The 19,346-nt window shown below is 45.9% G+C and overlaps 2 pseudogenes across 1 annotated transcript; one reads left to right on the top strand and one right to left on the bottom strand.

Annotated features, from left to right (window-relative positions):
- Positions 1 to 8,583: 8,583 nt before the first annotated feature.
- On the top strand, positions 8,584 to 18,160 carry LOC143850286 (wall-associated receptor kinase-like 20; annotated as a pseudogene). The gene is made up of 6 exons (XR_013235975.1): positions 8,584 to 8,740; positions 8,857 to 8,990; positions 9,119 to 9,628; positions 11,095 to 11,101; positions 16,273 to 16,317; positions 16,907 to 18,160. The product of XR_013235975.1 is annotated as a wall-associated receptor kinase-like 20 (transcript).
- Positions 12,096 to 14,305, bottom strand: LOC143849386 (L-type lectin-domain containing receptor kinase IV.2 pseudogene; annotated as a pseudogene).
- Positions 18,161 to 19,346: the final 1,186 nt, after the last annotated feature.

The following is a 19,346-nucleotide window of genomic DNA, read 5'->3' as shown; positions in this document are numbered from 1 at the left end:
GATTCTGTTCTTTTCCCCCGCAAAGCATAGGATGCTGTCCAACCTTTGCGGGATATCAGGAGTCTGTCCTCCCCTTATGATGATAGGATTTTGTCCTCTTGTGTCAAAAATAACAAAAACATCTAAAAAATCAAAAATCTCAAAAGTCTTGAGTCATTAGGAGTGGTTAGGAAAATCTAATCCGGACTACGTTGGCTTGATCCCTTGCCACAGGGTACGTAGTGCAGCTCGGGATCTTTATCCCAGGTCCAGCCAAACCTTTAAAAATAAATATTTCAAACCTTCCAAAAAATACAAATCTTCTTCAAAACCTTTTCAAAAAAATCTTCCCCTAGAGTTAGGAGTCTGTCCTAGATATTTGGGGCGTTTTAGAGTTAGGAGGCTGTCCTGATTTGTATTGATTTTGTATGTCCTGTCGTGTGAGTGTCCCTAGAGTTAGGAGGCCTCGAGTCGATCGGTTAGACATTTAGTCGAACCGATGGCTAGACTAGGAAGCATATAGTCAGCCCATGGTTTTCCTTAGGATGCACAGCCTAGTTACACATAGGATGTAGGGCCCACCTGCATTAGCTTAAGGCTAATCAACTTGCATTAGTTAGGGCATATAGAGAGTCCTGAAAATTACAATTCACCTGAACTTAAGCAATCGTACAAAAAGTTTTAAAAATCAGTCAAGTCTAGTGGATTGAGTCTAGGATAGCGGTTCTAGATGGTTAGGCATAGTAGTTTGGAATAGGGCATCGAACTACGTTGACTCCGATTCTTCCCGAGGCCGGGATACGTAGAGCAGCTGAGATGGACGGCCATCTTGGTCCGAGTCAAGTCGCATTAAAGTTGTAGGATTCATCTTGTCCAGTCATGTATAGAATTGAATTGTGTTGTGTGTTTTGCTGTGTTTTCTTATTTTCATGTACAGATCCTATACCTTTAACTGTAGCATGCATGTGTTTGCACACCAGAACTCAGACACCAATTAGGTATGACATTCATAACCTAGTTATTCTCAAGTGACACTTATTTCATTTATCTTATGTGTGCTTATTATTTTCATCTCCGAGACATGCATGATTAGATAGACGTCTTCTCGGAGATATTCGTTCCCATTTCACATGACTTTCGCCCAAAACTCTTCAAAATCAATAAGTAAATGGCATAAGAGACCAGGTGCTTGCACTTGGGCGGACGAGGTGCTCTTTGGACCTTCCGAATTCGTAACCAGGCACGAACCTTCTTTTATATCTCTGGTTATCCGTTGCAACAGAGCATAGTATGGGATCCAGGGCCTACTTCCCTGGATGGCGACTCTTCTTTGTTTAAAGTACGCCTCGAATCTGGGCTAGTCCCCGAATGGAGAGGTATTCCCCTTTATATCGCCACTCATGCTGTGAAGGGCACTTCTTTCGAGAGTTCCTTGGTAGAGCTCTCCATTCACGTGGATGATCGTGAGACTGTTAGCGTGTGGGGGCGCGTCCCCCGCCGCCTCTCTCGGATCGGGGTCCACAAGACTACTTCACCAAGTGGGTCAAAGTTAAAGCCGTGGCAAGGCCAAATTCAAAAGCAACAGAGAAGTTTTTTATCATGACGTGGTCTGCCGTTTCGGCATTCCAAGAATACTCATAACAGACAACGGACCCCAGTTCGTAAGTGCTGAATTCGGCAGATTCTGCGGTAATCTGAGCATCGAACACCGTTTCGCCTCCGTAGCACACCCGCAGGCCAACGGACAAGTGGAGGTAACTAACAGAATCTTGCTCCAAAGCCTCAAGAAGCGATTGGGAGAAGCTGGAAGGAGCTGGGTAGAAGCACTCCCTAGCGTCCTCTGGGCCTACCGAACGATGCCACGGGTCGCAACGGGGGAGTCCCCCTTTAGTCTGACCTTCGGGGCCGAGGCGGTCATTCTGTTGGAAATCGGCCTCTCCAGTTTCCGCACGGAGAACTACGACGAACAAGGAAATTCTGAGCTCCTCCGGAACGCTCTCGATCTCGTACTCGAAAAAAGAGGCAGGCCTTCCTCTGAACCGCCTCCTACCAGCAAAGGGTGGCGCGATACTACAACGCCCGAGTAAAAAAGCGCACGGTAAAGCCCGAAGACCTAGTACTACGGCGGGCGGAGGTATCCGACCCCCGGAACACCGGGAAACTCGCACCAAAATGGGAAGGACCCTACAAGGTCGTTCGAGCGCTCCACCCTGGGGCCTACCAGCAAGAGCACCTCGACGGGACCCCAGTCCCTCGAAGTTGGAGCATAGATAACCTTCGAGAATTTTACCAGTAAAAAGGAAGGGGTAAGGTCCGTGTTTTCTTTTAAGTTATGACGAATGTTGTTTGTTTTCTTTTTGTTATTTTCAGAAGCAAAGTCATGTTTTTCCCTTTACAAATTAATGGAATAGCGTTTCTACCTGAACCGTGTGCATCTCCACTTTCCGGCCTATGATGAATGAAGGGCCGGAAAAAGACAGGGAGTGGGACAGAGGTAACATCTAGGCTGATCCCCCCGAAAATACCCTAAAACGCTCCCCATGAAAAAAAAGATCTCCCCTTTTTAAAAGGGCAGGCGGGACCCATTAACTCCGAGCTGATCACTCGAGGGGAAGATGGTCCTTCCATGAACAAGACGCCCTACAAGGGCGCACTAGAAGTATTCTCGCCAACCAAATTAGAATTCAATAACCCGCCGCGAAGAAAAATACCGAAAAGCTCAAATGGCCCCCGGCGCATTGTATATATAAATATTTAAAAAATAAAAATAAAATAGAGTTCAAAGAGTTATTACAGACCCAGCATGAAAAGAAGCAAAACAAGAAGTCTCGTGGTATCCACTGGTTCCGGCAAAAGATCCTCCGGAACGGCTTCCTCGGCCTCATGCACCAACTTCTCAAGAGAGAAGGAAGAGTCAACCTCGCGAACGCGCCGCCGACACTCGACGAAAGTATCTATCTCAATATCCACGCTGAACAAGGCTGCGGCCTTAAAAAACTCCTCGGAATCTCGCCATTCCTCTCGCGCTTTCACCAGCACCTCACTAAGGGTTTGTCGGGTCACCACTAAGTTATTTTCCGCACGGTTCCTCCCATCCTCGGCCAGCTGGAGTTCCCCCCGGTTGTGAAACGGTGTCGTCAAGCGCCGCCTTTCCGGCTTGGGCCTTCTCCAGGTCCTCACTCAGCTTACGAACTCGGTCCTCGAAAGCACCGATCTCGAACTCGTCCTCAACCATGTACTGCAGCATCTTCCTGGCGTAACTTTGAGCCTACAAAAGCCCTCGCCACAAGCACACCATCAGAGAATTGCCGCAAAGGCAACGAAAAAGTGAAAGCACAAACAGAAAATCCAGCCACTCGATACTTACGCAGGACATCGACTGAAGGTATCGAGCCCCTAGAGCCCTGCGGGGGAAGCTTTCTAACTCAGCTTCATCGCCAGGAAGGGCGGTCATCAACCCCAGCTCCACCCCGACCCGGGGATTCCCAAGGACACTATCCTCTACACCGATCTTCCAGTCGGGCTTAAACATTTCTCCTTGCGCTCGGTAGCACTGCGGGGAAAATTTCATTTGCTCCAGAAGCAACTTGGTCATAACCAACCCTTCCACCCGACTCGGCATGTCCTCCACAAATGCAGCAGGAGGACGGGCCCCACGGCCGGCTTTCCGTTGTTTAGTGCCAGAAGGGGCAACCCTCCTTGCAGGAGGCTCCAACTCCCGGGGAGGAGACTTGGCCGTACCCCTCTCTCCGACCGATCGACCGGAAGAGCTAGACGCCACCGCAACCCCCTTTCCCCTACCAGCATCACCAGAAGAAGACATACCTGCTGACAGAAGAGCAACAACAACTCAGAGCAAAGAAAACGACAAGCTAAAAAAAAGAGGGGGAGAGAGGAGGGGACAAACCCAGGGAAAAAAGGCTCACCACGATGACTGGCGGAACTCTCCCCCACTTCCTCGCCCGTACAGCGGGCCCTCCTCTCCATAGCACCCAGCAAACCAAACCTCCTCAGACCTCTCTCCCATCTAAACTCAGAAACATCGATAGCCTCCCCAGAGGCGAGCTTCTCCAAGTCAAACTTACTACAGTCGGACTCATCGGAGAGGGACTTCCTTCGCCACTCAACGGAGCGCCTCCAAGAACGAGGGAAGCCCCAACCAGCGTCCGACGGAGGAATAATAAACACATACTCCTCTTTCCACTTCTTAATGGAAGAGGGCAAGTTCGCCGCGATCTTCACCTGAGGACGCTGGGTCAAGTACAACTAGCTGTCCTCCCTTTTCATCAATGGGTTAAGGGCAACACAACTCCGAAGCAGAGGGAGAGTAGGCTGAATCTTGTGAAGACCCACCTTGGCCACAAAGGCCAAGAGAGTACGCCAACTATTGGGCGCTAGTTGGGAGGGGGCCACTCGGTAGAACTCGAGGGCCTCTACTATGATACCCAAAAGCGGAAACCTAATCCCCGCCCGAAAAGCCTCCACGTAGAAAGCTACCTCTTCCTCTGTGACGCCCTCACACACCCCATCCCCGAAAGAGGGAACCCTAATCACGTAATCATCGGGAATGTGAAACTCCCTCCTAATCCTCTCCGCCGCCCCTTCTTCCAAAGAACTCTTACAACACACCACCCGACCAGGGCGGATGACGGCACCAGACTGAATGTCCCTAATCTCCGCCTCACGAGCGAAAGAAACTCGAGGGGGAGATTCAAAGGGAGCGGCCCCCAACAAAGATCCAGAAGCCCCGGAGCTACCTTCCAACTCCCTGGGCAGCTGTTCATCTCGAGAGCCGCCGCCCCCGCCTTTTACCAACGGCCTCCTTTTCCTTGGCGGAGCCCTCTCCACTACTTCTACTGACACGGAAGACGGACTCTGAGAACCGGTTGCGACAGGCATCGTAAAATAATCAAATGACAGACGAAATAAAAGCACAAAACTCACCAAGCAGACAAACGAAGAAGGGCAAAAACCAGAGAAGAGGTTGGTGAAAAGCAGCACCCAGAAAAACCACCGCAGAAGGAAGCCCACTTCACCAGAGAAGGACGAAGAAATAAGACAAGAATGAAATCCTCGAAAAGGCCTTAAAAAGAGCTAGGGTTTCAGCACGCGTTGATTAATCTCCCTCCCTGTCTAATCCGATGGGACGCGCACACGTGGCGCCGATTGGGAAATTCGAGGAAATCGCAAAAAGTCGAAGCGCCATTCTCCCCCGACTGAAAAGACGTTGCTACCCCTACCATTAAATGCCTTCCCCAGCAAGCCATCCCCATATCCTCGCCACCTAATCAAAGGAAATGCTCGGGACCCATCACAATACAATTCCACTAGATGGAAAAAAACCAAGTACAGTGGGGAAAGGTTCGGGACCCATGACAAGGGTCCGGCATACAATTCCACCAGATGGAAAATACCAAGTACAGTGGGGAAAGGCTCGGGACCCCTCACAAGGGCCCGGCATATAATTCCACCAGATGGAAAAAACCAAGTACAGTAGGGAAAGGCTTGGGACCCATGACAAGGGTCCGACATACAATTCCACCAGATGGAAAATACCAAGTACAGTGGGGAAAGGCTCGGGACCCATGACAAGGGTCAGGCATACAATTCCACAAGATGGAAAATACCAAGTACAGTGGGGAAAGGCTCGGGACCCATGACAAGGGTCCGGCATACAATTCCACCAGATGGAAAATACCAAGTACAGTGGAGAAAGGCTCGGTATTTTCCACAAGGGCCCCTCACAAGAGCCCGGCATACAATTCCACCAGATGGAAAGTACCAAGTACAGTGGGGAAAGGCTCGGGACCCCTCACAAGGGTCCGGCATACAATTCCACCATATGGAAAATACCAAGTACAATGGGGAAAGGCTCGGGACCCATGACAAGGGTCCGACATACAATTCCACCAGATGAAAAATACAAAGTACAGTGGGGAAAGGCTCGGGACCCCTCACAAGGGCCCGGCATACAATTCCACCAAATGGAAAGTACCAAGTATAGTGGGGAAAGGCTCGGGACCCATCGCAATATAATTTCACCAGATGGAAAATACCAAGCACAGTGGAAAGGGCTCGGGTCGCATGACAAAGGCCCGGTCTTACTTCTACCACTCCGCTCAAATAATTCGGCTACTGCGCAGATGGAAAGGAAGCATAAGATGCAAGTCAGAAGTACAAAAAGAAGCCATTCATAACTATTTTCTTCTGGCCCGCGGGCCTACAAAAAGGGGGGAGGAGAGTAGAGACAAAGAAGATAGAGCACGCAGGCCCGGGCTCCCAAGACCCCCAATAAAAAAATAAAAAAAGGCGGGGAAAAGAATCCCTCCAAAGTCCGCCTCATCCCATTCCCTCCATCCTAAAGCGACTGGCCACTGAAAAAGTTTTTCGCATCAGAGAGCTCCTTATCACTATGCTCCTCCCGCGAAGAGCTGCCCCAATCTGGATCCGCCAGGCTCACCACTGCCCGGTCATTCAGCCACCTCACCCGGTTCCTCAACAAGTCATTCTCCACACGCAAGGTTGCGATCTCTCGATCCATGTCAATCATCCGGTTACAAACCTCTATTTCCCTACGATAAACATAAGAAAAGAACGAGCGGTTGCGATGGACGAAGGCTTCATGGGACTCCCTCTCGTAAAGGGGGGGAGGATGAGAGCGTGGGGGAAACCCTCGAGGCGGGCTCCTCTCAGGAATTGGTTGTTGAGGCCCCAACCAGTTAGGGTTTGTTTCAAGGCTGCTGGGAGGACTCCCCTCGGTAGCAGCCTTCCCCTCGTCACTTAGAGAGAGACCTCGAGAGACAACGACATCTCTGGCGAGCCCGAAGAGAGGCAGAAAGAAAGCAAAGAAGGAGAAAGGAGTGAAAAAGCGATCTGTGTAAAAGGCGGAGAGTCATCCCTTATAAACCTGATGAGAAACCCTTGGGTAAGAAAACAAAGCAACTTGCCCTACGCATGTCCACTTCCTATTGGATGACCGGCAAGCACGGCGTAATGGCACTACAATTCCTCGGGAAGGAACCGCCAAACGAAACATCGCGTCCTCTCGTATTCCAAGGCCCCATAAATGCCCTCGTCACGATATTCTTTGACCAGATAAACAGACTTACTCCCTTGGTCTATTCAAGGAGTAAGGGGGTGTTATACACCTTATACACTATGATGGGACATAAATACGGCGCTGCTCTCAAATCTCGCCACGTGTCGTCCATGCACCAATAAAGCCTAAACCATCATGAGGAAAGGAGTTGGGAAACGGCAAGACCGTACGATTACGACACGTGTCACTTTCTCGCCGTCCGAACCTCATCATCACAAATCACTTTCAACTCCTCCCCACCTAATGAAAAAGGAAGGATCCGGAGGTGGGAAACAAAGCAAAGAAATCCGACTTCAAAGCCACTAGAGGAAAAATGCGCGCCCAGGCCCAGAGCCTCGGCACGAGAGCTCGACACACGAACACAACAGGCGGAGGAGAAACTAAACGCGCCAGGTAAAGGCTCGGAACCCCGCACAGGTTCGAGCAAAATGCCACAATTCCTCACAACAAGGAAATTATATACCAAACACAGTGGAAAAGCAACCAAACAGATGGGAAAAGCAGCATAAGAAACAAGGCACAAACTCATAAAAACCATCCATTCACATCCTCTTAGCCCACAGGCCTACAAAAAAAGGGGGGATAAGAAACCGAACATAGGGCACGCAGGCCCCAAAAATCCCCGACAAGAAAGGGGAAGAAAAAAAAAAACAGGAAAACAGGAGAAGCCAGAAACTAATCAGAAGAAGACTCCTCTCCCGAAGGGTTCCCCTCCTCTTCCCAGGAGCTCTCTAGCAAGGGGTTCACCTCGTATTCAAGCAGCTGCTCGTTGAGGGAGTGAACCTTTCTCTGCAATGCCTCATTCTCCCGCTTCAAATCCTCAATCTCCTTACCCATCTTCGAAACCCGGCCGCGCAGTTTTATCCCCTGGTGATAGGCCCGGGAGAAAAAAGACCACTTTCTGGGGACACGGGAGTGAGACGACTTGTCCTTCCTAGGCAAGGAGGAAAGACGAAGCGGGGGAAAGCCCGACGAAGAGCCCGAGTCCCTTCTGGCCCTTTTCCGACGGGCAGTAAGGTCCTCCTCCGAGTCGGCAGACAGGTCGGGGTCGCTCGATGATTCCTGGGAAAGAGGGGCTTTGCCCCTAACCCTCGAAGGGGAGCCAGACATATTGCCGAAAAAAAGGAAAGGGTGCGGAGAAACACCTATCCCAGAAAAAAAAAGAGTAACGACAGAACGCAGGGATGGTCTTCCTTTTTAAGCTCGAGGGAGAAATCCTTGTGTCTCCAAACGAGGCGACCCACCCGACACGTGTCTCCAGCCGGAAGCCACATAATGACGCTACCATTTTCCGGGGATAACTGCCGGATAAAACGGCACGTCTCCTCGTACTCCGGAACCCCCATAAATAATGCCCTTACCATGGCATCGCTTGACCAGACATTACTCCCTTGGCCCATTCAATGGACCAAAGGAGTAAGGGGGTGTTATGATGGGACATAAATACGGCGCTGCTCCCAAATCTCGCCACGTGTCGTCCATGCACCAATAAAGCCTAAACCATCATGAGGGAAAGTGCTGATAAACGGCAAGACCGTACGATTACGACACGTGTCACTTTCTCGCCGTCCGAACCTCATCATCGCAAACTATGGAAGGGATTATCCAGCAAAGCCACGCGCGCCGACGAAACAGGAGAATGGCCCAATCCTGCAAAGGAAGGTTTTCTCTCCATAATGATGAAAAGGCCCACACGCCACCCCTTTAAAAGGAGGAGAAGGGAAGAAGAAAAGGAGGTTGGCTTGGACACACACACTCTCTTGGATCCTTTTTGCCAGCTCCCACAAGACAACCGGAAAAGAAAGAGGAAGGCAACAGCAGAGAACGCCAGGAACTTAATCCCACTCTCCCTGTTAGCCTCCTCCGACCCATCCGCCCACACACCAAGAAAAGAATCTGCGCCTTGGTTCTGGTAAACTTGATCCTCTCCTCTTCTCACTGTCCTTTATATTGATTGGTCGAAGAATCTGACTTGGGTGTCGAAGTGGTCGTCCGGGACCCACCCCGGACCCCCCTGACCCCCTTTGTTTGTGATTGCAGACCCCGCGGAGGCTCTCGACCGACCACGCAATCGCATACCCGGATTCCTCGCCATCAACCATCATGCTATTAAATTGCACTGATTACTTATTATCCTCCCCATTAAATTGCTCTTCACTCAGTCTTTGCCACACTTATATTGATCAGACCCCTGAGGCCTCGGCTTGTAGGGGTAGCAGGTCGCTTTGTTGCATGTTTAAGGCAGGGGGGTCTACAACTTCGTATTCGGTTAGGATTATGGGAGTTGCGTGTAATGCGTATCGGAGTTTTGTGAATTTGGACCCTTCTTTGCCGGTGAGGAGGTGGCCGGAGGCGGCGCTGGAGATACAGTGGGTTTTGCCGTCGGAGCCCACGTGTCAGTCGCAGGCGGATTGTGAGGTGGGGTCTAATTCTATTTGTGGGCCCGACCCGTCCGGTGTCGGACGGAGGTGCTTCTGTGTGGCTGGGCTCCAGTGGGATCCTTTCTCCGCGACATGTGCTAACGGTGAGTTCTCTCTTTCTTTGCTTTGGGTACTCAAATTTGCACTGTTATTGCACTAACTCGTCTTGGTTTTTATTATTTAAACTTGTTATGGTTCTTGTCTTCTTGACAACCCAAAAGAGGAAAAGACAGGCTGAGTTTGTGCGATTATTAAAACATGGCTGTGCAGTAGTCTTTGGTTTTGCTCTGATTTGATAGGAATGGAGAAATAATACGTACACGAGTTGGTAGAAAGTTCCACGTATGTCTTTTCTCAAAACCATTGACTTCAATTTTTTTTTAGAAAATACGTACACAAGGGGGTAGAAATATCATTGAGACGTAGTGGGTCCCAATGTCCCTCCTCTCCAACGTGAACAGTGGACAACTTTAACGATTTTTGACTTCAAATCACGTTAACAGGGGCGAATGCGTACTGCAGAGGGGTGACAATATCATCTCCCTAGATTTATTTGCAAAGGGCTGATATTCATCCCCCAACCCCCTCTTTGACAGCCTACATCACTACATCAAGCAAGATAGGCTCCACCATAGGATGATCCAAACCATCCATTCGATGGACCTCGACGTAAATAGGTTGCACCCAAAATATTATAGATCGGAGGGTTGCGATCATCCTGTGGAAATGATTTTGGGGGCACAAGTCACAATCTATTTTCGTTGCGGCCCAGCAAATTATCGGCTTGGATCCTCCTATTGTGTGGACCGTACACTTCATTTTGAAAAATGTAAGTAGGGCCTACAATTGGGCCTTAATGTTACTGTACGACCTGAACCATAGGATGATCCAAACCATCCATTCGATGGCCCAAACGTGAATAGGTTGCACCCCAAAATATTATTTCTAAAGGATGATCGTAACCCTCCAATCTATAGATATTTCTCTCTAGATCGGAGGGCTAGGATCATCCTTTGGAAATGATATTTTGGGGTGCAACCTATTTACGTTGTGGGCCATCGAATGGATCGTTTGGATCATGATATGGCCTACCTTGCTCACAGATTAAAACAAATTAATTGTTGGGCCCATCAACCGCTGTACGATAGGAAACATGCTGGAAGATGGAGGGATGCATGTATTGGGCATGGAAACAGGATTCTTATACCGAAAACTGTAATACACATCTTTTTGGCGTGGGAAGAACGAAGGAAGTTTTTAGCCCGTTTCTCTGGCGGTAGCTAGGGTTCTTTATCTGTATATTGTATTCCTATAACTTGTTGTTTTTGCCATTGTTAAGAGGAAGAAGAAGATCATTCCCGTAGATGTAGGCTGTTGTGGAACCACGTTAAATTTTTTATCTACTTTTTGGTTTGTTTGATTCTTTTTCTTGTTACTCACTCTTTCTTTCTGTTTCCACTGTATTTCTCTATTTTCTGCCACTGTTTTCTCGTCGGCTGGTTTTATCCCAATAGGGTTGGCCTGATATAAGAGATTGTTCGGACTTTGGCATGGACGTGTACTATCGGAGAAGATCTCCTAGAAAATATTGTAAAGAGTTGCAGTGCTCAAGCCAACCCTTTCAGGGATCAGTGAGAGTGGCGAGAACAAGATACGTCATCTGACAGGAATATGCGTCTCCCACTATCAGGTGGATGTAACTACCCAAAACGGTTGAATTAAAAGATCCAAAAAAATTAATGGCGATGTTAACTTAGAAAAAATCCAAAAGAAAAAACTCATAAAAAACTTTCCTGGAAAATATTCTTTTCCATACTTGTCTCCGTAGATCCAATCATCCAGTGTTTAAAAACTCCTTGACTCGACAAGGAACTCCCCCGAGTCGACTCCTTTTTGCCTTGGCCGCGTTCCGCGTTGCACCACATCCGCATTCCGCATTTTGTCCTACAGAGTCAATAAACTCCTTCGACTCTCCCAAGTTATGTCCGCGTCAAACTCGTCAACCACGTTCTTGGCCGCATCCGCGCCGAGTCAACAAAGATTTTTCTTGGCCGCATTCCGCATCACATCCGCATTTTTAAACACTGCAATCATCCAAACAATCCCTCAGAGCATGTTTGGCTACCATGATTTTTTTTTTTTTCCCACCCTCAAAACTCCTCTCTTGCCACTTGGTCACACTAATTTATCAGGAAAAAAAAAATTACTGGAAGTCACACATGGCCTTAGATGAAGATTTCTGCATGAATAGGAAGAGACATTTAGCTGTATAAAGTCGAACCAACTGAAGCCCCTGTACAATCCTCGTCGAGTCGTTTTCACATGGGATCAAAATAGATTATGAAAATGAGACAAGTCACTACTCATGATAAAATCACTCTATATAGATATCTTTGTTACACCATAGAAAAAAAAACACCATTTACAACGAAGAAGGTGAATTGAAAACATTAGGCATTGTACGTAAAGCCGCCCGTGTTCGTTTTAGATTATGACAACCGATTATCAATCCTGAACCTATTATTAGACTCAAAATTACTTTTAATTTTACGTTCAATAATAGGTTTTGTAATGACAATCCCTTGTCACACAATCTATAACGAATAACTTTCGTAATCATACAAAGTTCATTAGCTCTACCAATTTGTCTGAATCAACGGCACCCTCCACCTCTGGAGAAGGGAGACTCCGAATTCGTAGTAGGATACGACCCTTCTTCCTGCTCCGCAGCTCTAACATTGGTTCCATCTGATATATAGGGAAAAGGAGCTTGGCCTTCCATAAATTGCACTACTTGCCTCATGCTAGGCCTTTTTCCGGCAAAGAGTGAGAGCAAAGCAAACCAAGCTTTAGTACCATCTCCATTTCCTCAACCACATAATCCTCTCCTAATTTCGGATCTACTGCCTCTAAAATCGCCCCTCTTCTATCAAATTCTTGCACCCAATCCACCAAGAGAACCTCCTCAGGTCGCACTCTTCCTTCTATCGGCCTCCGCCCACAAGCAAACTCAAGCATAAAAGCCCCAAACGCAAACACATCGGTACTCATAGTTGCCCTGCCAATTCTAGACAACTCTGGTGCAAGATACCCAAAAGTCCCCACCATATGGGTTGTTTGAGGATCACTTCCATGATCACACAATCTTGCAAGGCCAAAATCTCCTAATTTCACATTCAATTCATTGTCTAGTAACACATTGCTGGCCTTGATATCTCTGTGTAGGACTACTTGAATTGAACCCATCCTTCATGCAAAAAAAGCACCCCCTCAGCTACATCTTTGATAATTCGAAATCTTTGATTCCAAATAAGCAAAATCTTTGGCTCATCAAATAAGAACTTGTTCAAACTACTATTTGGCATGAAATCATAAACCAAGAGCAGCTCTCCTTCCGGCGGCAATAACCAAGGAGTCTTACCAACTTCGGATGCCGAATCCGGCCGATGCTCGCAATCTCGGCAATGAATTCCCTCCTTCCTTGTCTGGATTCGTGGGAAATTCTCTTCACCGCAACTTCGGCTTTTGATGTTGGTAACACACCTCGATACACCATACCGAAACCTCCAACACCCAGAAGCTCTTTCTCTCTGGAGCCCTTTGTGGCTATGAATAGATCCTTATAGAAGAACCCATGAGGACCATATTGGAGTTCCCAATCCTCGAGTATTTCTGCAAATTTCTTCCTCCTTTGATATGCAAAGATTGCACTAAATAGGGTCATTATGAAAAGAAGTACAGAGATTATGGGCAACCCAATTCTCAAAGCTCTTTGTTTCCAAACAGACGATCCAATGTCGGGAAGCGGTGGAAGGCTTGAAAGATTGAGTGCATTAGCTTCCCCATTCAACTTAAAGCTCCATCCCGAAACATAATGAGATGTTAGCATTGACCTCGTAGAAGATGAGAATCCGACATACATGGGATCTTTGATCACAGTCGAAAGATCGAAAGGCAAAGACAAGAGAGGAATGACGGGCTTAGGTACATCGATAGGGGATAGTGTTACGTTAAGTTGCTTTCGGACCCCATCATATTCTATCCAGACCTGCATTGCATCTCCACTTTTAAGGGAAAGGTTTTGAAATCCCCCATTGTCAATAGAGTTATAACCTGCTGGAGAGGATAGAATTGATCTCAAGCTATTTATATCTATTCCGACATGATTGTCATTAATGTCCCCAAATTCCATGCTTTCAATTGTGTCAAGCTCAACTCCAAAGACATGATTAGAAGAATTTCCATTGTTGGTCGCATTGAAGAGGCCTAGATATTGGCTGGGTAGAGCTCCGGGGAGCTCTTCGGATGGAGAGATGACAAAGACGATCCCGGGGCCACTCAAAGTGGGATCTTCATGGAGAATTGCAAAGACGAAAGTAGTAGAGAAAGAGAAAACACTACCATTTGAGGTGTTGTTCCAGTAGAGTGGAATGGAATAGAAGGCTTGGCCAATCTCTTGCTGGGTATCGTTTGTTAACCTCAAGAGGCCATCTGGTGTTATCTCTGCTATGCCTTTCAGGGTCAAGTTAGAACTGAAGAATCCATTGTAGGTGAAATCATCGTCCTTGCCTTCTGAGGCTGAAAGGTTGAAGAGAACAAACAACAGTAGGATCTTAGACAACATTGCTAAAACTAAGAACTCAAACTTTCCTTGCCTTTTACTACGTTATTGATAGCATGACTTCATAAAGAGGAGGAGTAAGACTTATAAAAAATAAAATCAAGGAAATATTCACCAAACCATCTCTGGAAAATACACTCCCACCATTGTAGGGCCATACAATGAATGGCCAATAATCTTAACCATACGTGTGGCATATGTGTATGGTGATCAGACTGCCCTATAGATCAACGGTCAGGATCGATAATAGCATCTTTTAGCATGTATAGTATCATTTAACTTAAGATTGAGAGCAAGTGGGAATAATTTTTGTTCATGTATCTGATGATACATGAACAAAAATTGCACTGATCAGAAAAGGAGGGCAATTATTCTAGTATAATAATTGTGAAAAGTCCAACGATTGGACTGCTGAGATTGTCCCAATTGACAAGATTTTCGTGTCAAGGCACATTACTTAACTGGATTTAACCTAAGTAATGGACCCGATCAACATAAGATTGTGACATGTGTATAGATTTATCTTAAGAGTTTTTCACTTGTCTTGCTTGACGACTTCAAATTGTGGAACACTCCTCTCTCTCTCTCTCTCTCTCTCTCTCTCTCTCTCTCTCTCAAATAAGAGAAATGATATGATAGAAAATTATTTGGGTGATCCAGACATTGGGCTCTGAGATGTGCCCAGAAAATCATCTCCGTATGATGATCCTAACGCTCCCATAAGTGATCTCCATATAAATTCTCTCTAAAATAATATACCATGTGTACACTCTCCCCTTCAATCGGGTTTGTACCAATATAAGCCAGAGGATGGCGTGACCTTGCTTAATCTCAAGACTCGACTAGCAAAAAGTCATCTTTTGCACCACCCCCCCCCCTTAGGAGAAATTCGCTCTCTTTAACGATGAATTGATGCCAAAAAAATTAATGTTTGCCACATGCCCTCCTTTAGCCTGTTAATAGATAAAGTATGCAACATGGCCTCCTTTAACCGGTGGTTAATCTCTCTCTTGCTCTCTCTAAACAAGGTAGGCGCCTGTGTATTTTTTTTTTTTTTTTTTTAAACATGAGAAATTATATAATGGGTGCCTGTACAAACCCGTATTCTTTTAAATTGTGTTGTACGGCCCACTTCATAGGATGATCCAAACCGTCTGTGCCCCGAAAATCATTTTCATAGGATTATCTGACCCTCAAATCTATAGAGGGACTGCACATTATGAAAACTTAAACATATTGGAGTGTTAGGATCATATTATGGAAATGATTTTTGCGACACAACCTATTTACTTTGTCGCCCAACCAATGGATGGTTTGGATCATCCTATATTATATGGCCTACCTTGCTCACAGATTAAAACAAATTAATTGTTGGGCCCACCAACCGTTGTACGATAGGAAACATGCTTTTCCCGTTGGTGGTCGTCAGGGGTGAGGGGAACATCTCAGCGCCCTTTGCAAAATGTCTTCTAGTGATATGTATTTTGACCAAAATAACCGTGGTAAATTTTTGACTCGTAAAAGACCAAATTGCCCTTCTATGTGGAAGGACATAATCTGATAAATTACCTTATAAAAAGACATATACCAGTGACATGCTTAGTGACATGTTTCGATAGAGCGGGTTTCAAAAACAAAGAAAGCCCATGCATCAACTGAGGCTCGCCATTCTACCTCATGTTTTAGCAGGATAGGTCACACGAATAGGATAGGGTACACCTCATGTTTTGATGGGATGGGGTCTATTTTTTTACACCCATGCATAGCATGGGCTAAGAATGCAAACATGTAGAGAAATGATATTTCCACACCCTTGATTCAAAACATTTCATTGAGCGTAACAGATATTCTGGTCTTTTTGTAAGGTAATTTTTGGCTTTGCACATCACAAAACATTTTGGTTTGGTTTTTTTTTAGTAAAAAAACACTACAATGGCAATTATGGCATGAGGGGCCGTGATTGTCCAATAAATGCTGGGCTGAGACCAATCCTAGATGGCTAGATTAACATTCGGGCCAACTAGATGGACATTCCAGATCTCCAGTTTGCCTTAAAATCTGCCTTTTGTTTCTGCATTTCTAGCTCATTTAGATTTTTCTTTTGCTGATCTCAACGTGCACATTTTAAACTGATAGTTTCTTGCTCTGTGCAGATGTGACGGATTCCGGTTCGACAAATCGAGCTCCACTCATCGCAGGTAAGTCTCCTCCAAAAAGTTTTTCATTTATGTTGTTTACCCGCTTCACCTTGACCGAGTCCCTATTTGAGCCAAGTTTTTAAACACTGGACCATAGTTACCAAGGTGGGAAACGGAAACGGAAACGGAAAACGCATGAAAAAAAATACAGGGGAAAAGAGAAACAAGAAAAAATAGAAATTGATACAAGAAATTTCTTAGGAAATGATGAGTTTTTTGCACAATGATTTTCGTAAGTTCCATTCATGTTTCCTACACGTTTCATATGCGTTTTCTACGAGTGTTGCATGCGTCTATCACGCGTTTACACATTATTTACATAAGTTTTCCATATGTTTCCCATGTGTTTCAGAAATATTTCTCCAATTTTATATCATATTTTGGAAACGTTTCCGAAACGTGTTTCCCTCATTTTAGGGGAAACGAGTTTCCCAACTACGAGAAACTCATTTTAGGAAACAGGTTTTCCACCCGCCCAAGGAGTTTCCGGCAACTATGCACTGGACCATACTAACTACTGCCTACATGAAATTTCTTGATTCATTCTTCTTTAAACATGATACAACCCTATAATTTGACCCTTTAACAGGCTTAACTTCAGGCCTGGGCACGGCCCTGCTAGCCATAGTCGCGGGTATTCTCATCTACAAGCGCCAACAGCGCATCAAAGAGGCACAAGAACGCCTAACCAAAGAGTGGGAGGAGATACTCAACGCCAACAGCGGCGGCAGATCGGCCAAGATCTTCTCCGGCAAAGAGTTAAAGAAAGCCACCAATAACTTCTCCCACGATCGCCTCCTCAGATCTGGAGGCTTCGGAGAGGTCTTCAAGGGCTTCCTCGAAGATGGCACCATTATCGCCGTCAAGTGTGCCAAGCTCGGAAACACAAAATCCACAGACCAAGTCCTTAATGAGGTCTGAATCCTCGCCCAAGTAAACCACCATAGTCTCGTTAGACTACTAGGTGTCTGCGTAGAGCTCGAGCAACCACTCATGGTCTACGAATACATTTCAAATGGCACCCTCTATGACCACCTTCGAGGCCTTTGACCCGACGGTCCGGTCCTCCCATGGCTCCAACGACTCACCATTGCTCGCCAAACCGCCGAGGGCCTTGCATATCTTCACTCCTCCGCCGTGCCACCCATTTACCACCGAGATGTGAAGTCTAGCAACATTCTACTAGATGAGAAACTCAACGCCAAGGTCGCGGATTTCGGGCTCTCGCGACTGGCCGAGACCGATCTCAGCCATATCTCTACCTGCGCGCAGGGGACTCTAGGGTACTTGGATCCTGAATACTATAGAAACTACCAGTTGACGGATAAGAAAGATGTTTATAGTTTCGGAGTTGTTCTGTTGGAGCTCTTGACTTCCCAGAAAGCAATTGATTTTAACAGAGGGGAGGACGATGTGAATTTAGCGGTTTATGCTCAACGGAGGGCGGAGGAAGAGAAGCTAAATGAGACTATTGATGTTACTCTGAAAGAGGGTGCAACCCAGGTGAGTTTGGACAACATGAAAGCTTTGGGTTTTCTGGCATTGGGTTGCTTGGAGGAGAGGAGACAGAACAGGCCGTCGATGAAAGAAGTGGTGGAAGAGATTGAGTATATTATGAGTATCGAGGAGACGGTGAAGATGGTGTTGGAGATGGTGTGACATCATAGAGATTGAGATCATGGAACAGTTCTACTTCGTTGTGTATTGAGTGTCCATTGGCTTGTCTTGTGATACAGAATGGGATTCTTTTTTGAATCTGTTGTAGGATATTGTAGACTCGAGTTTGTTACAGGGTTCTGTTTTTCTGTATGGCTTTGTTCTGAGTATGGTTTTTGTTGCATTATGCTACAAGTAACTTGCTGTTCCTATATTTGGATTTTGATTCCAAAAAATTAGACACCGCCTTCAGCTTTAGAGTCAGGACATTATTGAACCTAAAGGGTAGTGAAATAGATAAGTTGGCTTCCCTTCTGGAGACTCTTGATAAGGTTTTTTTTTTTTTTTTTTGTCAAAGCTTGATAGAAGGATTTGGATACTCGACTATCAAGAACCTGATGGAAGGATTTGGATACCTGGCCCCTTTGGTTCAGTTTGGATGTACATAATATAAATGTGTAATATAAAAGTAGACGAAACGGAAAACAGATTCCCATCTCTTTACCTTCTTTCCTCTTGATTTCAGAGGAAAGTTGAACACTAAAACATGGTTTGCATTTGGAAATTTTACACCCAGTGTGAGGACTGTCATGTGAATAGTAAATGGCAACCAAACAATGCTAGGAAGAGGAAAATGCAACCAAAGGACCTGATCTAAATCCCTTCTAGAGAGTTAGGGACTAATATTTGGTCCTCTTTGGCCCTACTTAGAGTAAGTAGACGTAGATGTCAAAAAAAGATAAAGAAAATACACTTTCATCATCTTGGTAGCAGAGGCATCAAGGAATAATTAAATCACCTAACGATTCACTACCCTTCTCAAAGCTTGGGAAGCTATCCTATCTCAATTTCACATGGGATGGAGCTTTCTAAACTCAATCAAACCCATTACATTTGGATGGAAATCCGGCCCTTTTGGTTGGAATGGCAAAGCATTATATAGACATGTCCCTAATGGAGTTTTGTGGCACATATGGAAAGAGCTCAATAACTGCATCTTTAATGAAAGAAGCAAAATGCGCAATAACTGCATCTTTAATGAAAGAAGCAAGTTGATTGGAAGACAATAATGGAACTAAGGATTGATCTACTAAGTTATTTAAAAGATAAGATGGCTGTAGATGTGATCCACTCATGTATTACTTTAAACAACTGAATGATGATTATCTGGGAAAGAAAACGGAAGCTCATAGTATCACCCCATTGGTATGTGATCAAATTTAAAGTTGACAGTAGTTATAAAAGTAACCCTGGAACAGCTAGAATTGGAGGTATCATCAGGAAATATTCAACAGAGGTTCTCAAATGCTTTTCTAAGCCTTGTAAAGTGACGGACACAGACAAAGCAAAAGCAGGATTGTTACTAACTGGTT

Source organism: Tasmannia lanceolata, unplaced genomic scaffold, assembly GCF_043159265.1.
Source record: "Tasmannia lanceolata isolate RefF3 unplaced genomic scaffold, GAP_Taslan_0.1 ptg000018l, whole genome shotgun sequence".
NCBI lineage: Eukaryota > Viridiplantae > Streptophyta > Magnoliopsida > Canellales > Winteraceae > Tasmannia > Tasmannia lanceolata.
The sequence above is the reverse complement of the archived record's forward strand: the minus strand, read 5'-3'. Positions and strand labels throughout refer to the sequence as shown.